Here is a 21,338-nt window from a genome sequence, read left to right as displayed (position 1 = left end):
ACAACAAGGCATGTCTGAGCATCTTGACAGCACTTACTTAAGATGAGCAATCAGAAACAAACAAAAAAAAAGATATGAAACTGGTAAGAGGAGTGTTGGGGGAATATGAAAGAAGTTGTTGGGGGAATAAGGGTAGGTATGATCATATTTCATTCATGAGTAAAATTCTCAAAATTAATTTTTTTAAATAAAGGAGAGGGCATGAGTCTCCATGAGGACAACACCAATAACCATAGCTAATTAATCCCTGCCTGAAAAAGATGAGCAATCAAAGGAAATTTTAAGCTGCTAATTTTGTGATGATTTGTTACAAGGGATTGAAGACAAATATATTCTCTTAAATTTGTATATGCTGGGCTAACGTATTGAGATGGGTGAGAAAAATAACTACTAGAAAAGGTTTTGTTTTGATCAAACAAAATGGCTAATGAACTGTGGAAGGAAAAGGAAGGAAAAGCTGAAGAAAGAGAGAGAGATTGATGTACTGGTCTCACAACAAAAAAAAAAAAAAAAAAAAAAAAAAAAAAAACCCTCAAGTAAGGCAGGTGCCAGTCAGTCTTAGAAATTTAAAGGGAAGATTTTCATCCCTGATTACCATGCTTTCCATATCTACCAATTAGTGCATTCTGTTCTTGGCTTCAAGTCAGCTCATCAGTTTATAATCAGAAGCAAAAGAAAGTGGGTTCTCCAGGTCAATGAGACTATGACATACACCTGACAGCCCATGTGTTTAAAATGTAAGCCAAAAGGGGAACTGCAGTAATGCATCCCAAAGTGTCATTCGTGGATCATAAACATGTTTCCAAGTCAATATATGTCAGGAGGGATGTAAAGTATATTTAACCCTTAAAGCACCACTTTAGTGTATTGTATGATGTAAAAAGATGTGAGACATTTGAGTGAGAAGCCAAGAATACACTAGCGTTTATAATAATAGAAGTAGCTAGGTTATTACTGTGTTTGTGTTAGTTCCTATTTGAGTTACCGCAGGAGGTTACAACAAAACACCAAATACTGGGTAACTAAAACAAAGCATTTTATTTCTAATAGTTCCATGAGAGAAGAATCTAAGAGCAGGCTTCTTACCAGCATCACCCCTAGGTAGACCTCTGTTCTGAGCTGGTAAGACCTGCATCCTTACTTGGTCCTCATAGGAAAGCAGCATCTCTGCTCTCTTCTTCTGAAGCTACTACCCCCATGGTATTGATGATAGCATGTGTATGTATAATATAGTTTACAGTTTTCTTCTTGGTGATAGATATCACCACCCACCTGCTTGTTTTCTGAATAACTTTCTTCCTGGTCCATCTATGATCCTTCACTAATACTTATTCATTTTAGCTAATACTTGAAATGCAAATTCATTAATTGACTCTAATTTGCATTGCCAGTGCCTAACTCACTGCCCCCCAATCCCCACCATTCATAACTTACCCCTGTTTAGAACACAATACAATAACCTCTTGATTCCAACTCACCACACTTACAAATTGTTTTTCATACACATAGCCAGAATGAATTTTGTCCAATGATGTTGTTTATGTGCTTCAAATTTTGTGCCATTTCTCCCCTTGAAACCCACTAATATTTTTCCACCCTAAAACTCTTAGCAATAATTTTATGAAGTCTATACTATTTTGCCAACAGCCATATTCTGACTACAAGCCCTAAGCCATGCCTGCTTCTCTTGTTTTGCCTGTTTCACTATATTATCCTGTATGCCTCTGTCTTAACAACCTTCTTTCAGATTATCTTGTATTTAAACAATGAGACATGCCTATATCAACCCATGTAATAATCAGAGAGAAATTTTCCTTTAAATATTGATTTTTTGGAAATAGCAGAGCATAACAGTGGGAATATATGCCAGGGAGCTGTGAATAAATTTTTTTTAAAAAGTATTTTAAAGATGAAATCAGAAGGATTAAATAGTATATTTTAAAGTAACAGTCCTTAGATGTCAGGGATGATAAGCGTGGTGCCACTGTGAGGGAGAACAGAAAGTTGCTAAGCAAATGTGTTTGCAGACGATGTTTTGTGTATATGGTCATGGTGGATCCTCTGTAAGGGTGTGATCTTGGAGTCTTTGGGAACTGTTATCATCAGATAATAATGTAAAAGAAATTTTTGTTTATTGCCTCCTGTGTTTATTTTTTATTAATAATCCAGTTAGATTCGGGCAATTTTCACACATAGATAGTTCATATAACAGTCCTGCAAGAGGCTCTAACACAAATAATTATGTGGATCTGAACTGCACTACTCATAAAATGAGCAAACATAACTGGTGTAACTGTAAGGACTAAGTTCACAACTTCTCGTCAATAGTTTTAAATATAAGAACAAAATAAAAACAAATAACTTTATATACAAAATAATGATTCTACATTAAAGACGCCTTGCCCTGAGGCGTCTCAATAGTCACAGTGCTCAGCATTGAATTAGTTCATTCTTTGTTGTAGGGAGCCACCTGGTGGATTGTGCTGTGCATCCCTTGTCTGTGACTACTAAATGTCAATAGACTGCGCTTATATGTTTAATTCATTCAAGATGTCTCTACACTATGCCAACTTTTTTCTGGGGACAAAAATCTCCCTTTGAGAACAATTGTTCTTGGCTTTGTTTATCAATGAATGAATAGTGAATGACTTTTTCTACCCTTGCTAATAATTATGTGCAATAACCACAGAGGGGAGGCTACTTTTGAATTCATTACATGTAGAAATATATATATATATATGTACATATATTTCCTTGTACCTTAGATGTTGAAAAGGCAAGTTCATCAACTTTCTCTGCATACCATTATTCTCCAACATGAGGCTTCCCGTTCTTCATAGGAAAAGTCAAAGATGACTTTGCTTATTCTAATGTGTCAGAAAGGATTATGCTTAAGAAAAATAACATCTATAGATGTCACACAGCCTGAAAATCACCCAGTGTTCTAAATTAGAAATACTCTGTGTAGGCATTCATTACAATATTTTATATGCTGCTACCATAAATATATCACACACAAACCTTTTCTTTTTTAGACAGGGTTTCTCTGACTAGCTCTGGCTGTCCTGGAACTTTCTCTGTAGACCAGGCTGGTCTCAAACTCAGATCTGTCTGTCTTTGCCTCCAGAGCGCTGGGATTAAAGGCATGCACTACCAACACCCATCAAGCATTTTATTCTAAATAGTAACTTCTCACTCCTAACTGGGTAACTTAAAATTAATGCTTATTTAATTTGACAGTTTGGTTCAAAATCTTAATGAATTTAGACTTTCAAGACATCTCTGGAAATAAATGAATAAAGACTTCCAGAAATCCTCTTCTCTGTAAGTAGTGAAAATTATTGCAATGATTCAGACAAACAAACATTTTCAGAACTCTGAGAATTAGCCATGCGAAAGTTTTAGGGAAGTTGTTGACTTTTGGGAAGAGCAACAAGTGCTGCAATAGCCTTTGATAAATGGGGGCGGGGGCTGAGACCCCAAGCTTCTGGAAGGACAGAACATACCTGGAATCCTTCATTCCCCCAAACCCCCCAAAAATGTTGCTACTTGATCTATCTAGACATTCTCTGAAAAGCACATTTGCAAGGCTACTTTTCTCAGCATAACTCAGATATCAGCCAGGACAAATAGACTTATCCAGGGCTTGTTTACAATAACTTAACAAAGCATTTGTGTGAGGATATGATAAGAATAGGTACAAATAAGTTGCTGTTATTTTTCTTTTTAAAGAAAGGCTGGGGAATGAGATGGCTGTACTAGATCTTGTAAAACTCTAGCTCTTTCTGGAATCTACAAGGCCAAGTGCAAGCACTGGCCTGTAAGCATGCCAAAACAATACCTGTCCTTAATTGTCACCTCTGTTGGATTGAGGCAGTACTTAAAAATGCAAGGACCATAGATGGTTTGACTTAACTCCAGAAAGTCTCCGAACAAACAGCAGAAGGAACAAAGAGAAACAGCACAAACCAAATGACAGCTGAAAAAAACCCATTTCCAATGCTATATTATTTTAAATTGTCTACATTTTTAACAACAAAAAAAAAAAATTATGGAATAACCCCCCCACCATGGTTTCACTACTGAAGGAAATGGCACCCTCACCCAGAAAGATCAAAAGAAAAGTAAACGGCTAGTGGTAACCGTCCCCCAGGTAATCCCAGGTTCATTATGATAGATAATTACATGTCCACACAGTTGGGCTTGCCGGGCGGACCGCCTAACTATTTGTGGTTCAGAATAGCCATCTCGGGGTCAGACATCTCGCGGGACCGGGACTCTATGGCCTTACGTGGTTGCGTAAAGCGCGCGCGTGCACGCGCGCAGCCATGTAATCTACGTGCATGCGTGGAGTACCCACAGGAGTTCCTGTACGCATTCGCGGCCCAACCTTTAAAAAGCCGGTGCCATCTTGCATGAGTCTCTCATTTCCCCCCACCTTATCTCTCTCTCCCACCATGTGTGTTTCACACAGGCCTGTCACCTCTATCCTCTTTAATAAAACCCTTCCGTGGTCTTGTCGTGTTCGGGATGTGTTCCTAGCACCGCTTAAAAACTAACACATTATACCCTAGACAATATTTAAAATATATTCAAAATTCTATGTTTGGGTAATTAGGCTTATTTAAAACAATAAGTTTCTTAGTTTTTTTCTGCAAACTAAATGTAACTAGGTTGGAAACACCAAGAACAAGTTTTAGTACAGAGGGAATGCCAAAAGTATCCACAAAAATGAAGTGACTACTGAGAGGTTCTTTTATTTAAGACCAAAAGTTTCATTAGAGTGACTCAAAAGAGGACACGAGCTGGTAAAGGAGAGAAAACATGATATAGAAGTAGGTCAGTTAGGATTCTCTCATCTGAGGAGTGGGTAGAAAACAAGCAAGCTCCTGCAGATAGCCAACAAACATGCCAATCAATAGCCAAGAGGGAGAAGAGAAGCAGAAGAAAGAGAATAGGGAGGAAAAACACTTGGGGAAATTGTGGAGGGGCCCCAAAACAGCTTGACCTCACTGCTGCCATGACAGGCTTAGAGGCCCAGACACAGCTTCTGGCAGGCAACACCTGGACCCAGGAAAAGTTATAAGCTGATCCCACCCAGTGAGGCCTGCATCTAAGAGGGAATACCTGACATTCCAAACATTCCCTATACCCCCTAGACAAATGTCGACCAATCAGGATCCTGAACCCTGGAAATCCCCTGATCCCAACCTCTGCTAGGATAAAAACCCCCGCCCTGCCTGGGCTCTGAGCCCTCTGCTCTCACTGCTGCATCTGACAGACAGAGAGACCAAGCACAGAGCTTGAAGATAATAAAGGCTCTTTGCTTTTACATGTGGGATTCGACCTCTGTGGTGATCTCTCGGGGGTCCCTGTGGTCTGGGCATAACAGAAACGATGGATGGAAGCTTCCTAGATCTGGAGACCATATTCCGGAAGTTCAGTGAGATACATCAGACATTAGAGATGCACCCAAACGCGCCCTTGTCACACTGCCAAAAGTAAGACAAAGAATTGTCATATAGAAGGAATAGCTGATAAGACTAGCAACTTATTTAGCATTAGACACCTTGAAGGTCAGAAGACTGAAGGATATTTCAAAATGCTTGGAAGACTCTCAGCTAGGACACCTCTGCTCAGGAAACTTACAGAAAACATAAGCATAAAACAGTTTTAAATACTTAAAAACTGAATGAGTGTGCTACTGGCACAACACAAATACTCCTACAGTTGGTCTCCAAGATGAAATGCAAGGGCACTGGGTAGTAACTTTAAATGACAAGAAGCAATAAGGATCCTGGTAAAATTAACCCAGTGAATAATAAAAAGCATAGATCAGAGCATGGTGGCTCACTCCTATAATCTCATCACTTGGAAAACCAAAGCAGGAGGATTGCTGTGAGTATGAGGATATTTACTAAGTTCAAACAGGTCTGAGCTACAGTATGTGATTCTACATATATACACACATATTTTTGTTTGGAGCTCCTCTATTTTTCCATAGGACTTTAGGATCCAAGTATACAAAGCAAAACTTCTCAATGTGTACAATGGGTTTAGATGGGTTCAGGATGGACAAAGCCGCCATTTGTATTATATAACAGCCCAATGGGGAGAAGAGGGGAAGAGACCAAGACAGGCAAAGATTCTGTGTGCTGTTAAAGTTATCTGAGTAGTAATACAAGCTATATTGCTATAAATTAACATGCCAGTGTTAATTCTCAGGATGAACACTAAGAAAATAAATATAGTAAACAAAAATGCAAAGATATTAAAATAGAGCAGTAGGAAATATTTCACATAAAACAGCATTGTAGATGAATAAAGGCATTTAAAAGACTCCAGACATTAAAGAAATAAATGAGAGAATGGCCAACATAAATGCTGTCTTACCAATACATTGAGATATAAATAGTTTTCTCTTTTTAAATTATCCTCAGAGGAAAACAACCAACAAGATATCACCATAAGAATGACTATTTCTGAAAAGAATTCCAGATAATAAAAAAAAAAATATCTTCAAGGTTAAGGCAACAAAAGGAAGTCTTGAGTAGGAAAGACAGTTAAGTGGTTAAGAGCATTTCCAGGAGATGAGAGTTCAGTTCCCAGCATCTGCTTCGGATAGTTTACCTAAACATAAGAGTATGTTGTGGAGGTCTGAATGAGAATGGCCCCCATAGGCTCACAGATTTGCATGCTTGGTCACCAGGGAGTGGAACTGTTTGGAAGGATTTCAAAGATTAGGAGGTGTGACATTGTTGGAGTAGGTGTAGTCTTGTTGGGGGAAGTATGTGGGCTTTGAGGCTTCAAAAGCCCATGGCAGGCCCATTCTTTCTGTTCTCTGACTCTCTGTTTCTCCCTCAGTCTCTATGTCTGCCTGTCTCTCTGTGTCTCTCTCTATCTGTATCTTTCTCTCTCTGTCTCTTTCTCTCTGTCTGTCTCTCCCTCCCCCTTCATCTCCTCTCTCTCTCTCTCTCTCTCTCTCTCTCTCTCTCTCTCTCTCTCTGCCTGTCTGCCTGCCTGCCTGCTTGCAGATCAGGATGTACTTCTCAACTACTGCCCCAGCACCAAGCATGCTGCCATGTTCCCTACCATGATGATAACAGACTAAACTTCTGAAACTGTAAACCAGTCCCCGATTAAATGCTTTTTTTTTAATGATCATGGTGTCTCTTCACAGCAATAGAAAAATGACTCAGACATTCATATTTGAAATACATATTTATAATCTGTCATGGCAGTAGATATTTATCAGACCTCTGTATGATACTAACAGCAATAGCAACAAGCACATCTCTAGGTTACTGAGAGCAGCAGATCACCTACCATTCTCTGGATTATTTCTCCTTTGCTTTTGGTACCTAGAAATCATTAATTGCTTGAAAGTTTAGTCTTACATGCAAAATAATGTTTATTAAATTTTAATATTTTATCATCCCCCAAGCTATCTGACCATCTAGTTGCTAGATACTAGATTATCACTAAATGATTCCCTGTCCATGAATCTCCTGGAATGCAGCCTAAAAGTCATAATACTTAAGCTATTACAGTAAAACTTGGGCTTTCAAAATAATTTTTCTTTTTTTTTTTTAATTTCTAAGGCCTCTCAGGGGAAACTGAAAATGGCTAAAATCAGAAAGGAAATAGAAAATTAAAGACTTGTGGAGACTCATTAAGAATGAGAATTACATTTGTAAATTTAAATATTATTTTAATTGCTTTATATTAGGGCAATTACTGGGTAATTTAGTCGAACAATTATATTCCCATTGCATTTAAATTGTACGTTACTAATAATACAGAGAAATCTAAGAACTTGGAAATATCAGAAATGCATTATCATTTACCCTAGCAAAAGGTTTGAAAGAAATGAGGCAACAACGAACAGCTCTTTCTCACACTTGCACAAAATATACAGACTTTCAATCACTGCTTGGCCTACATTAGAACTATCAGTAGCTGGGAGGGCCAGCCTCCAGTCACCATCAGGGTAATGCAAGAAACATGATCTTAGGAAAAATTCTTATCTATCTGAAGGCTAGACTTTTTCTATCTGAAGGGAAAAAAGGAAACACGGGCACTTTCTGATGGTAACTTTCTGTTTTACTTCATCTTAAAAATGGTCTCTTACTCTGTCTCCCCACAGATACATTACACATTGTTACATTCACCATACAGCCTAGTTACATTCCATACTGTTACATCCCCCACTCAGCACACACACAGAGACACATGCACACACACACACACACACACACACACTCACAACTCACTGCTCTTAACATAGTTTCATATCCCTACTACCCTGCCCCATGCCTCACTTCTTAGACTCAGTGTTCTGCCTACCCTGGTCTTCTGTTCTTGGATCCAACAAGCCCATTCTTCTCCCAGTATCTTCCTCTTGATTTCCACCTAGGACCTTCTAAACATAGAAGCATCTTTTCATATTTCACCTCTGAAATATCTCCCCTATGTGGCCTTTCCTAATCAACCTGTCAAATGTTCCTAGTTTTTTGTCATTAAGGTACTTTATTTTTTTTTATCTCATCATTTAGTATAATCTAAACATAGTGTACTTTGATTAGCATGGCTCTGTGTTCTCTCATTAGTGAAAATTGTGGTGTTGTGAGGGAGAGACTTGATCTGTTGAAGCTAGCTCCATTCCAAGATGGTGGAACAGCCAGAAGATCCTCAACATATAGTTAGATGGTGAAACACCATAATGAAACACCAAGACCAAAAGCAAGTTGGGGAGGAGAGGGTTTATTTGGATTACACTTCTAGATCACTGTTCATCAAAGGATGTCAGGATAGAAACTCAAACAGGGCAGGAACTTGGAGCCAGGAGCCGGTGAAGAGGCCATGGATGCATGCTGCTTATTGGCTTGTTCAACCTGCTTTTTATAGAACCTAGGATCACTAGCCCAGTGAAAGCACCACCTGTAATGGGCTTGGCCTTCCCCCATCAATCACCAATTAAGAAAATGCCCTATTTTGTACATATCCATAAGAAGCCCATCCTCTCCTGAATAGAAACAGAGGAAGAGTGGATTGAGAGGTGGGGACAGAGGGAATGAGGGACTGGGAGGAGGGAGAAGAAACTGTGGCTGGGATGTAAGAGAGAGAGAGAGAGAGAGAGAGAGAGAGAGAGAGAGAGAGAGAGAATGGAAGGACCCTACAGACCTGGCCACAGCCTGATCTTATGGAGGCACTTTATAAAATGAGGTTCCCTCCCCTCTAATGACTTTAGTTTTATCAAGTTGTCATAAAATTATCCAGCACAGATGGAGTTTTTAGAGCTGTGGAATCAGGTAGTTTGACATAAATGGAAAATCCCTGATGGGTTGATCCCCTGAGAAGGTTACAAGTTGATGTCTGCACACAGTCCACAAATGTAAACTTAAGAGAGAAATTTTAGATGAACATAGTGGCTACATGGCTAGACAGAAATTTCAGTAAAAGGCTTTCCTGGGCATCAGCTGTCTAGGCTTTGGTTTTGCAATTTTTTGTTTGCTCCATGAAACAAAAGCAAATAATTTCCAAATTAGCTCATCAATAGGCGATCACAAGAATAAAGACTCTCATTGGCTATGCTGGTAAATGTCTAATACTCAGCTCTCTTGGAGGATAAAGCTTCAGTTTATATATGTATTTAAAGAAATTTTTTAAGTAACAGGTATCTAATGTGGGGCCCCGATCAGGTTAGGCAATAAAGCTCATAATGTATGTGCATTTTGCCAGTTTTGATCATGCAACTACATCATGGCCAATTCCAAGCAATCAATCTGGAAGCCACCAGCTATAACGTGTGGAGGAGCCCTGCACCACTGCCTTACCCTGCTCCTCCATGCTGGAGTCAGCAAATCTACTATGCACCAATGATGCAGTGAAACATTTTATATCCATCTCTTCTCCTTTACTACAACCCTGCAGAATTAATTTGTTAGTCATGTGTCAGAAATGGGGAGCTAACCTCAGTAACTTACCCAAGAGAATGCCTCATGAAAGGGAAAAAACAAGACTTTAAACTAAAATCTCTTTGATGTTAGGGTGTTATATCTTTCAGTGTGTCAGGGATGGTAATCCAAAGAGCCAAGAACAACAGAAGAGGGCTGGAGAGATGGCTCAGTGGTTAAGAACAGCGGTTCTTCCAGAGGTCCTGAGTTCAATTCCCAGCAACCACATGATGGCTCACAACCATCTGTAATGAGATCTAGTGCCCTCTTCTGGCCTGCAAGGATACATGCAGACATTACACTGTATATACAATAAAATAAATAAAATCTTTAAAAAATAAAAATAAAACAACAACAACAAAAAAAAAGAACAACAGAAGAATTTTGAAACAGGCACAAAGCTAAACAGAAAAACCCTGTCTCAAAAAACCAAAAATAAAATAAAAGGCAAGTGTTGAGCTGCTTCTTAATATCATAACAATTTTCTAAATATCCTGTCTCCCTCACAGATGATGCAAAATTTATTCCTATCTGCTGTGGAGTATATGGTTCACTGGAATGAAATCCTTAAAATAGAAATTCAGAGAAGGATATACAAAAAAAACACACACACACAAAAAAAACCTATAATTTTAATGTCTTGGACACCAAGGAATCCAGACTGAAAGAAAAGATACTGAAGAAAAAAGGGGAGGTATCTTCCTATGATGATGGCTCTAACAACCAGAGGACACTGTCGTCTGTATGTGCTCTGTCCTTAAGTACAGATTAGCATGGAGAGTAAATAGAGGAATAGTGTAAAAGGGAAATTTAAAGTCACAGAGCATTAGCATCAATAGCTATAGCAACATTGGTGCTTAGACATGGCAGAATAAGGCGGAAAAATTACATTATCTCCTGTTTTCAAAACATACTCCCAGACTTCCTGTATGTAGAGGAATTCCAAGCAAGGATGTTAAAGGAGGGGTGGGGCATCGTGGCTCAAGCTCATAGTTCCAACACTTGGGAAACTGGAGCTTCATGAGTTTCCCCTTGGTACAAGGTAAGCGAAGAGATTACCTGTGTCTTCTCTTATAGAACTCACCTCCCACAAACAGGAAGCAACGGGCCTACATTCTCATCAGTTGTTAACGGTCTGATATTATAGCAATATATTGGTCTTTATGCATGAGTAATACGTTAATACTCTTTAAGTGATAAGTTAGTTGCAGAGAGGAAGCGTGGCTCTAGTATGACCTGCAAGCCTCAAAATGCTTTGTCCCATGTCTCCATCTGCTGGCCTGTGAAGCCGGTTTCAGCTTCAACAATGAAGCAGCAGGAGGAAAACACTGAAGATGTAAGGCTGCTAGGGATGTTTCAGATCCAGCCCTTCGTGTGCATTATTCAAATACTGTTCTTGTTTTTCCCTACTTCCATCATGTGAGTCAGTTTATTACTGACAAATCCATTTCCTGTTACTACGTAATAAATGATATTGGATTCTGGGGGAATTAAGTCAGTTTTCACATTCCATAAAGAAAGCAGGGTAATGTATCTGAAAGAAGCATGCAGTTGGCTTTGCACTTTTGTTTGACAAGGCCAATGTCGTTTATCTCTTGGGAATTTTATCTTGTTGGCCGTTCCCGTCATCTCATGCTTCCAATCCTGCCATGTGATGCATGGCTGTTTTCTCCCCTATTTCCTTTGTCGCCTTCCCCACTCTTACATCTTCCCGGGACCCTCCAGAATCCTGCTGTTGCTGCTGCTGAGACTTCAAGCAGATTTGCTTTGTCCACAGATTTGGTTTTTTTTTTTTCTTTTTTTTTAAACAAACTTTCATTCTTATTGGGGACATATTTTATAGAATTTTTGCTTAAAAAATAAAGAAAAAAAATGAAAAATTATGGAAAGGTGCCATGACCTGTCAATAAAGCTTATTGTCTAGAAATAATGTCTAAAGGAAGATCATCAGTAAATCTGGGCCTAGTTAGCATATTAGAACTTTTGAGGATAATACACCTCTCTATGATAAATCCCAACAAGTTATGGATAGAAGGAATGTGTCTCAGCAAAATAGAGGCAATGAAGAATAAGTCCATGCCTAGCATCACCCCAACGAGAGTAGCTGAGAGTTTCTCATCGAAATGTTACATGACAATCACATCAAGAACTAGAACCAGACAAGCATGCTCACTATCACCATTCATTTCTACTCAACATGAAACAAGTATCCAATCCAGAGCAATTAGGCAAGAGAATGAATTGAAAGCTACTGCATTAGAAAGGGCCAAGAAAAAAAAACTTTTAATGAAGCTGATTATTTTAACAAGGAGTTTAGATGAAATTATAAGAGGCATGTTGACTACTATTGGGGCTTTATCTGAAATCCACAAAGTAATCAGTGATAACCCATTCTGTGTAAACACGACACAACAAAAACCATTTGAGGGTGTAAGTAACACCATTATGCCTTTCAATGTCAGTCTCTTCTTTTTGTATTCACTATCAACATCCCAGCCAAGGTTCTCATTTCCTCACTTTTGGGTTATGGCACAACCTTCCTATTTTCAATATATTATATATCATATTCACAAATTGGTATCTATTATGTCCAAGGTTAGTAAAGATGATACCAACTGAAGATCCTTAATTGGCTCCTGTTTCAAATAGGATTGATCCATACTGATTATTCGGGTACTATTCATTTATAGACTAACTTCAGTTGGCATTATCACTTCAGTCCTCCACAGTTCCCCCATTCAATCCTGTGATCTCAGTCAGTGCTACCACCTTGCATATCTTTCTGCATCTGCACTTTGGCTATGTATATTGCCAGTACTTTGTCATTCTTGAATACCCTTCCCACTGCCCATCCAAGCCTTCCCTTGGAGGGAGAAAAGCATGGTGTGAAGCCGGGACCTGCCACTCAAAATGGCAGCTTTCCATCAGAGATGAGCTTCTTGGAAGGCATGGCCAAGGGGACACTTAACAAACCAGTATCACTGGAAACAGACAATTCTCAGATTGCATGGAAGTGGGAGAAGCAAAGCCTCTGAGATCTGATCAAATGAGTCATTAAATCAGGTGATCTGAGCAAATAAAAAGTCATAAACTGAACAAGAGTGAATTGGGGAACACAGGAGCATCCCTGTTTCAAAGTCCAATTCAGGACTGTGAAACTGGAGGGCTCCTCTACAGGTGCCACCAAGCCCCCGTGGTCCCATAATCCATTTATAAAATAATCACTCAGGTGCTTATATTACTTATAAACTGTATGGCCATGGCAGGCTTTTTGTTATCTAGTTCTTTTATCTTAAATTAACCCATTTCTATTAATCTATACTTTGCCACGTGGCTTGTGGCTTACCAGTACCTTATATCTTCCTTGTCATCATGGTGGCTGGCAGTGTCTCTCTGCTCTAGCCTTCACTTCCCAGAATTCTCCTCCTCCTTGTCCCGCCTATCCTATCCTTCCTGCCTGGCTACTGGCCAATCAGCACTTTATTTATTTTAACCAATCAGAGCAACATATTTGACATACGGAGCATTCCACAGCAGGACTGTGACAATGTGTCCTCTCCAACTGCTCCCTTCTTGTGATATAACATGCTTTGAAGCATCAGGGGACATCAACTCGATGCCTTGTCCTTGAGTTAGCTCAATATAATCTCCTGCAGGATCTACTCAGAATGCCTCAGCATATAGGGGTTGTAGCTGACTCTGACACCATGGTATCTATATACCTTGATTTGCCAATAAGCCAGATGGTAGCCATTAATGTATTTGTATTGTGGTTTTATTTTAACTCAGCCTTTCAACTTTTATTTAAACATTTGTGTTTATGTCTAATTTGCCATTTTTGGACTCCAACATTAAAATGTTCTTCACTATGGAGATTATATATTTTATTACATCAGCCTTGGAATCTGGCACAAAAATAGGTGATTTTTTTTTACTTGCCTTTTACTTATTCTTTGTGTCTTTCACATCATGCATATCAATCCCATTTATCTCCCCATCCCTTCATATTCACCCTTTGCCCTTGCAACCCACTTGCCTAAAATAAAATAAAATTTAAGACAAAAGGAAAAATATGAAAGAAAAATTTTGTCATGGAAGCTGTAATGTGACACAGTGTGACAGGTTATACTCCTTAGTTCATATATCTTTACTTGCAAATGCTCATTGCAAAAAGACATTAGTCTAGTTTAGGTCTCTGGTTCCTGCTACACTATTGATACTGGGCTCTCACTTGGATTCCTCTTGGATATCCTGCTGTTGCCCTGTGTCAAGGAGATCTTGCAGCTTTGGATCTGCAGGACCTGCCTAGTCATGTGCTCCAGCAGTTCAAAGATGAGGTGCATGTTGGGGTAGGCCAATTCATAACCCTGGTTCTGGGTCTGGGTAGTTGCAGGTCAGCCCATCAGTTCTTCCCCAACCCTACCACCAGGGTGAGAGCTCTCTAGCATTGCCCTGACTAGTTCACCCTGTGCAATAAGAAGCAAAGGGCACTGGCAGTTGTCCTGCGTTCACACCCTCAGGGCCAGCTCACACAAACCTACACCACCAGAGCCAGCTCTACTGTGTTGTCCAGGTGAGGTACAGGGGCACACTCTGCCAAGAGCTGCAGCTGGTGTGGGGCAGAGACAGCTCTCCTGCTCTCATGACCTCAGGGCCAGTTCTCCCAACTGCCACAGGTAGCAGGCAGGCAAGGTGTTGTTTGAATCTTAGATAGTCTTATTAAAAAAAACAAAACAAAAAAACGGAGCTAGATATTCAGGTGAAAGCTGAACGAACAGAGAAGCAGAGCAAGCCACAGCCAACTTTACCTCACCAACTCCTCAGCAGATTCTGTTTCCATAAATCCTCAGACTGAAAGCCTCTGAGTTCTTACCCAAAAGATTCTCAGCTGAACTGCTTTAGTTGCTGTTTTCTCATGCCTTATATATCTTTCTCTGTCCTGCCACAATTTTTCGGGATTAAAGGTGTGTGTAGATGTAACCAGCTTGTTAAATAAGAAACACAGAACCAATTGCAGAGTTAAAAACCACGAGGTCAGAGCAAGAGTGGAAATCCTTACCCTTCACTGCTTCTGCTGTTCTTCCTCTCCACCAGAGAGCTACCTCTGTGTGTCCTATCTTTTTTATAGATTTTCTGTTCTGTTTTCTCATTGGTTGTAAACCCACCCACATGACCTCCTCATCACTGCCTGTTTGTACAGACCTCCAGGTCTTCTATGGTTGAGATTAAAGGCGTGTGTCTGCCATGCTGGCTGTGTCCTTGAACACACAGAGATCTACCTAGCTCTGCCTCCCAAGTGCTGGGATTAAAGGCGTGCACCACTACCACCCAGCTTCTGCTCTGGCTTGCTCTGACCTCAAGGCAACTTTATTAACATACAAATAAAATCACATATCAATACAAATAAAATATCACTATAGGTGTGTGCCAGCACTGCAAGGTAATCTTTCCATCACCCACACCACATTATGGCAAATGAGGGGCAGGGCCAGATCGCCCATGCTAAGGTTCTTAGGCGGCTCACCCAGGCCCCTGTCAATAGGCCCTTCTTTGCTACCCAGGAGAGGTGTAGGACCCACTCTCCTGAGTGCTGCATCTGGTAAGAGGTAAGGCCAGTCCTAGTATTTCAGCCAGTGAGGGGCAGAACCAACTCTGTGAAGCCGTATCATCTTGGCTTCCCGTGTTATCAGGAGCCGTCGACATCAACACAGACCACAGCTGCAGCAGCGCTATGGACCCAGACACCAATATGGCAAGCAAGTCACCCACCTCATCCCACTCCCCATTTCCTTCACCTCTTCAGATATGCCTCGTACTATAGGCCAGAACCATTCTGTCTCTTTCTCTCTCCCATACCACACCATATATTTGCTCACCATAATAGTGCCCAACTGGCCTATGATTTCTCCTCTGCGCCCAAAACAGGCTACCCTAGGCTTTCAGGTGGGTCTCCTAATCTGCTCAATGATCAAAATATGTGTTCTTTATAGACATCTAAGTGCTTGTAGCATGAACAGAAATTGATGTGTTATTTCACTTTTCTCTTTAATTGGGCCTAAAATACAAGATCATCTCAGATTCTTTTGTGGGACAGTCCCTGAATGTGTCCTTACCTCATAGAATAGGTGTAGACATTATGGTTATAAAATTACATTTAAAATACTGTGTGGATTTAGGAAAATTATGTATCTCAGTTAAAATTATTCAGGATAAGCTGAAGAGATGGTTCAGTGGATAAGACCAACACCTGCTCTTCCAGAGGACCCAGGTTTAATTCCCAGGATGTATTTGCTAGCTTAAAACTGTCTGTAACTCCAATTACAAGGGACCAGATGCCCTCTTCTGGCTTCCACAAGTACTAGGCATGCACATAGTACACAGATGTACTTGCATACAAAATACCAATTTGCAAAAACTAAAATTAAATTTAAATTAAAAAAAATATGTAGAAGTGTAGACCATGCTGGTCAGAAGAAAGATTGGGATCCTACTGCCACCTCTTCTGGCCCCATCACCTGCCCTGCTGCTGTGCCCCACCCCCACTGACCTCAGGCAGATATCCTCTGCTCAGGTACAGGCTACACCACTTAAAAGAACAACCATGGCCCATGCCAGTCAGAAGAACAGGTGCAGGCCAGAGAAACAGACCATACCAGCCTGAAGAACAGATAGACAAACTCAGGCTGAGACTCACTTGTAAGATGAATTGCTGAACAGTCTTAATAATTAAAAAAAAAAAAAAGACAGAGCCAGAATTGGGGTGAAAACCAAGAGATCAGAGAAATAGGACAAGCCACAGCCAACCTCACCTCGCCAACGCCTCAGCCTCCAGAGAGACCTACTTCCTGTATGCCCATGCCTATATGTCTTTCTGTCCCTGACATCTCACTTCCTCTCTCCATCCAGCTACATCACTTCCTCTTTCTGCCCAACTCTGTCACTTCCTGTCTGCCTGTCTGTACAGACCTCCAGATCTCCATGGCTAGTGTGTTCACATTGTAGCTTTGAACTCACAGAGATCCAGATGGATCTCTGCCTCCTGAGTGAGTGCTAGGATTAAAAATATGTGCTACCATTGTCTGACTTCTATGTTTAATAGAGTGCCTGGCTTTTTCCTCTGAACCTCAGTAGGGTGCACAAATAAAATATCACCACACTCACTATTAGACTAGAAGCCACAGAAGCCACCAGAACTCCAGATAGGTGCCTCCACAGGATATCCTCCACTCTCTCAGTAAACCTGACACTGGATACTATCTTCAATCCTCACTCTACTTCTCTTCACTGTGTCCTACTGTGGGACCAAAGCCATAAGAAATCCTTTCCCCAAACTCTGATGGAGACTCCCTGCTGAATCCCTCTGGATCACACCAGCTGCCAGAACTCCAGGCCACAGAGGCCAGAAGGCAAAAGAGGAAACAGAAACTAAGAAACAGAACAGACAACCAACAAAGACAAACTCAGAAATCAGCACCTAGACCTGATTACCCCAATCGCAGATTCTTAGACTGCAGTATAAGAACTCAATCAACAGCAGCCAGGGCAATATGTCACCACCAGAACCCAGCTATCCTACTACAGCAATCCCTGAATATTCCAACACAGCTGAAGCACAAGAAAAAGAAGAAATAGAGCTAGCAACATTATGAATCAAATGGACCTAACAGATAGCTACAGAACACTTCACCAAAACACAAAAGAATATAACTTCTTCTCTGCACCTCATGGAACTTTCTCCAAAATTGACCATGTACTCAGCCATAAAGCAAGTCTCAACAAATACAAGAAATTTGAAATAACCTCTTATATCATATCAGACCACCACAGATTAAAGTTGGTTTTCAACAACAGAAATCCCACAAATTCATGGAAACTGAACAACCACAGGGTCAAGGCATAAAGAAAGAAATTAAAGACTTTCCTAGAATTCAATAGAAATGAATGCACAACAGAACCAAACAATGAAAGAGGTACTAAGTGCCTACATAAAAATTAGAGAGATCTCATACTAGCAAACTGACAGCACACCTAAAAGCTCTAGGACAAAAGGAAGCAAACATACCCAAGAGAAGTAGAAGGCAAGAAATAATCAAACTGAGGACTAAAATCAATAAAATAGAAACAAAAAGAACAATACCAAAAAATCAATTAAATAAAGAGTTGGTTCTTTAAGAAAATGAAGACAGAAAAACCCTTACCCAACATAACTAAAAGACAGAGAGAGATTATCCAAATTAACAAAATCAGAAATAAAAAGGGGGCCATGAGATCCAGAGAATCATTACATCATACTTCAAAGAGCTATACTCCACAAAATTGGAAAATCTAAAGGAAATGGACAATTTTCTTGATAGATACAACTTAACAAAGTTAAATCAAGGTCAGCTAAACAATTTAAATAGACCTATAACCTCTAAGGAAATAGGAACAATCATTAAAAGTCTCACAACCAAAAAAACCTCAAGGCCAGGCAGTTTTAGCACAAAATTCTACCAAATTTAAAAGAAGAAGTAATATTAATACTCTTCAAATTATTCCATAACATAGAACTATAAGGAACATTGCCAAATTCATTTTATGAGGCCACAATCACCCTGATACCCAAACCACATAAAGATTCAGTGAAGAAAGAAAATTAAAGAATGATATCTCTTATGAACATTGATGCAAAAATACTCAATAAAACACAAATGGAATCCAAGAACATATCAAAAAGGCCATCTACCACAATCAATTAGGCTTCATTCCAGAGATGCAGGGATGGCTCAACAAATGAAAATCTGTCAATGTAATATATACCATATAAACAATTTGAAAGAAAAAAATTGATCATCTCATTAGATGCTGAAACCACTTCTGAAAAAAATCCAACACCCCCCTCATGATAAAAGTCTTGAAGAGATCAGGGAGACAAGGGATATGCTTAAATATAATAAAGGCAATTTATAGTAAGCCTATAGACAATATCAAATTAAATGGAAAGAAACTCAAAGAAACTAAAATTAGGAACAAGAAAAGATTGTCCACTCTTTCTATACCTATTCAATATAGTACTTGAAGTTCTTGCTAGAGCAATAAGAAATGTAAAGGAGACTAAGGGGATGCAAATTGGAAAGGAAGAAGTCCAAGTATTGCTATTTGCAGATGACATGATAGTATACATGAGACTCCCAAAGTTCCACCAGGGAACTCCTACAGCTGATAAACACCTTCAGCAAAATGGCTTGCTACAAGATTAATTTTTAAAAAAGTAGCCCTTTTATATACAAATGACAATCTGGCTGAGAAAGGAATCAGGAAAGCAATATTCTTCACAATATTCACAAATAACATAAAATATTTGGTGTAACTACAACTAAACAAGTTTTTGAAGAAAGAAATTGAAGAAAATATCAGAAGATGGAAAGATCTCCCATGCTCATGAATCAGTAGGATTATCATAATAAAGATGGTCATCTTACCAAAAGCAATCTACAGAGTCAAGCAATCACCATCAAAATTCCAACAAACTTCTTTAAAGAACTTGAAAGAACAATACTCAACTTCATATGGAAAAACAAAAAATCCAGGATAGCTAAAACAATCAAATACAATAAACTTCCTGAGGTATCACCATACCTGATTTAAAGCTTTACTACAGAGTAAAATAATAAAATAAAATAAAATAATAAAAAATAAAATCACACGGTATTGGCATAAAAACAGAGATTGATCAATGGAATTGAATCAAAGACCCAGATGTAAATTCACATTCCTATGCACTGAACTTGACATAATAAAAAGTGGGAAACAGCCTTGAATCCATTGGCACAGGAGACAGCTTCCTGAACAGAACATCAATAACATCAACAATTAGGATCAACAATTAATAAATGGGACCTCATGAAACTAAAAAGATTCTGTAAAACAAAGGATATCATCAATAGGACAAAACATCAACATACAGAATAAAAAAAGAATTCTCCAGCTCCACATCTGACAGAGGACTAATATCTAAAATATACACAGAACTCAATAAACTAGGCATAAAGAAACCAAATAATCCAATCAAAAACTGAGATACAGATCTGAACAGAGAATTGTCAACAGAGGAATGTTGAATGACCAAGAAATACTTAAAGACATGTTCAATATCCTTAGCCATCAGGGAAATTAAAATCAAAATGACTCTGAGATTCCATCTTACATCTGTCAGAATGGCTAAAATAAAAAACACAACTGACAGCTCAGTTGAGAATGTGGAGCAAGGGGAACACTCCTCCATTGCTGGTGGAAGTGCAAAATTGTATAGCCATTGAAAATCAATATGGTAGTTTTCAGACAATTGGGAATCAATATACATCAAAACCCAGTTCTACCAATCCTGGGCATATACCAAAAGATGCTCCATTCTACCAAAATGACACTTGCTCAAATATGTTCATATCAGCTTTATTCATAATAGCCAGGAACTGGAAACAACCTAGATGTCGCTCAACTGAAGAATGGATAAAAAAAAATGTGGTACTTTACATAATGGAATATTCCTCAGCTATTAAAAACAATGACATCATGAAATTTTCAGGCAAACGGGTAGAACTAGAAAAAATGATCCTGAGTGAGTTAACCTAAGATCCAGAAAGAACAACATGGTATGTAGTCACTTACAAGTGGATATTAGCTATAAAGTAAAGGATAACTATGCTACAATCCACAGACCCAGAGTGACTAGGTAACAAGCAGGGCTCAAGATCAGTGGGGAGGTAGCATGACCTCCCTGAGCAGGGAAAATAGAATAGAGATTATCATAGGTGGAGGGGTAGGGGAATGGGAACAGGAGGGATCAGGTGGAGGGAGAGAGTACTGGGAGAGAAAATTGGAATTGGTAGATGCATCTTGGGGACAAGCTAGAAACCCAGTGCAATGGAAATTCCCAGAAATCTATGAGGGTGAACTTAGCTGACATTCCTAATAATGGGAGTTACAGAGCCTGAACTGGCCATCTCCTATAACCAGGCAAGACTTCGAATGGAGGGATTGGGACACCAACCCAACCACGTACCTTTGACCTATAATTTGTCTGTCCTGTAACATGTGCTGGGGTAAAGGTGGTGTAGAAATTGTGGGACAGGCCAACAATTACAATTACTGGTCCAGCTTTAGATCCATGCCACAAGAGGGAGCCCACTCCTGACATTGCCTGGAGGACCAGGGAAACACAAACAGAGAGAGAGAGAGAGAGAGAGAGAGAGAGAGAGAGAGAGAGAGAGAGAGAGAATGAAATGATTCCTAATGATATTCTGCTCTACTTGTAGATTGGTGCCTACCCCAATTGTCATCAGAGAGGCTTCATCTAACAACTGATAGGACCAGATGCAGAGACTCACAACCAAACATTAAGCA

General features: G+C 39.5%; 1 long non-coding RNA gene across 4 annotated transcripts in view; it reads right to left on the bottom strand.

The window, feature by feature from the left end:
- The window catches only part of LOC118581485, a 53,122-nt gene that overhangs the window by 9,085 nt on the left and 22,699 nt on the right, over positions 1 to 21,338 (bottom strand). The window contains exon 3 of one of the 4 annotated variants that reach the window (XR_004944699.1): positions 20,998 to 21,135. The exons of the other annotated variants lie outside the window; for them this stretch is intronic. This is a non-coding gene — a long non-coding RNA (uncharacterized LOC118581485). The remainder of the gene's footprint in view (positions 1 to 20,997; positions 21,136 to 21,338) is intronic. 4 annotated transcript variants of the gene reach the window in all.

The sequence above is a fragment of the Onychomys torridus genome, chromosome 4 (assembly GCF_903995425.1).
Source record: "Onychomys torridus chromosome 4, mOncTor1.1, whole genome shotgun sequence".
Lineage (NCBI taxonomy): Eukaryota > Metazoa > Chordata > Mammalia > Rodentia > Cricetidae > Onychomys > Onychomys torridus.
This window is presented reverse-complemented; position numbering and strand designations above follow the sequence as displayed.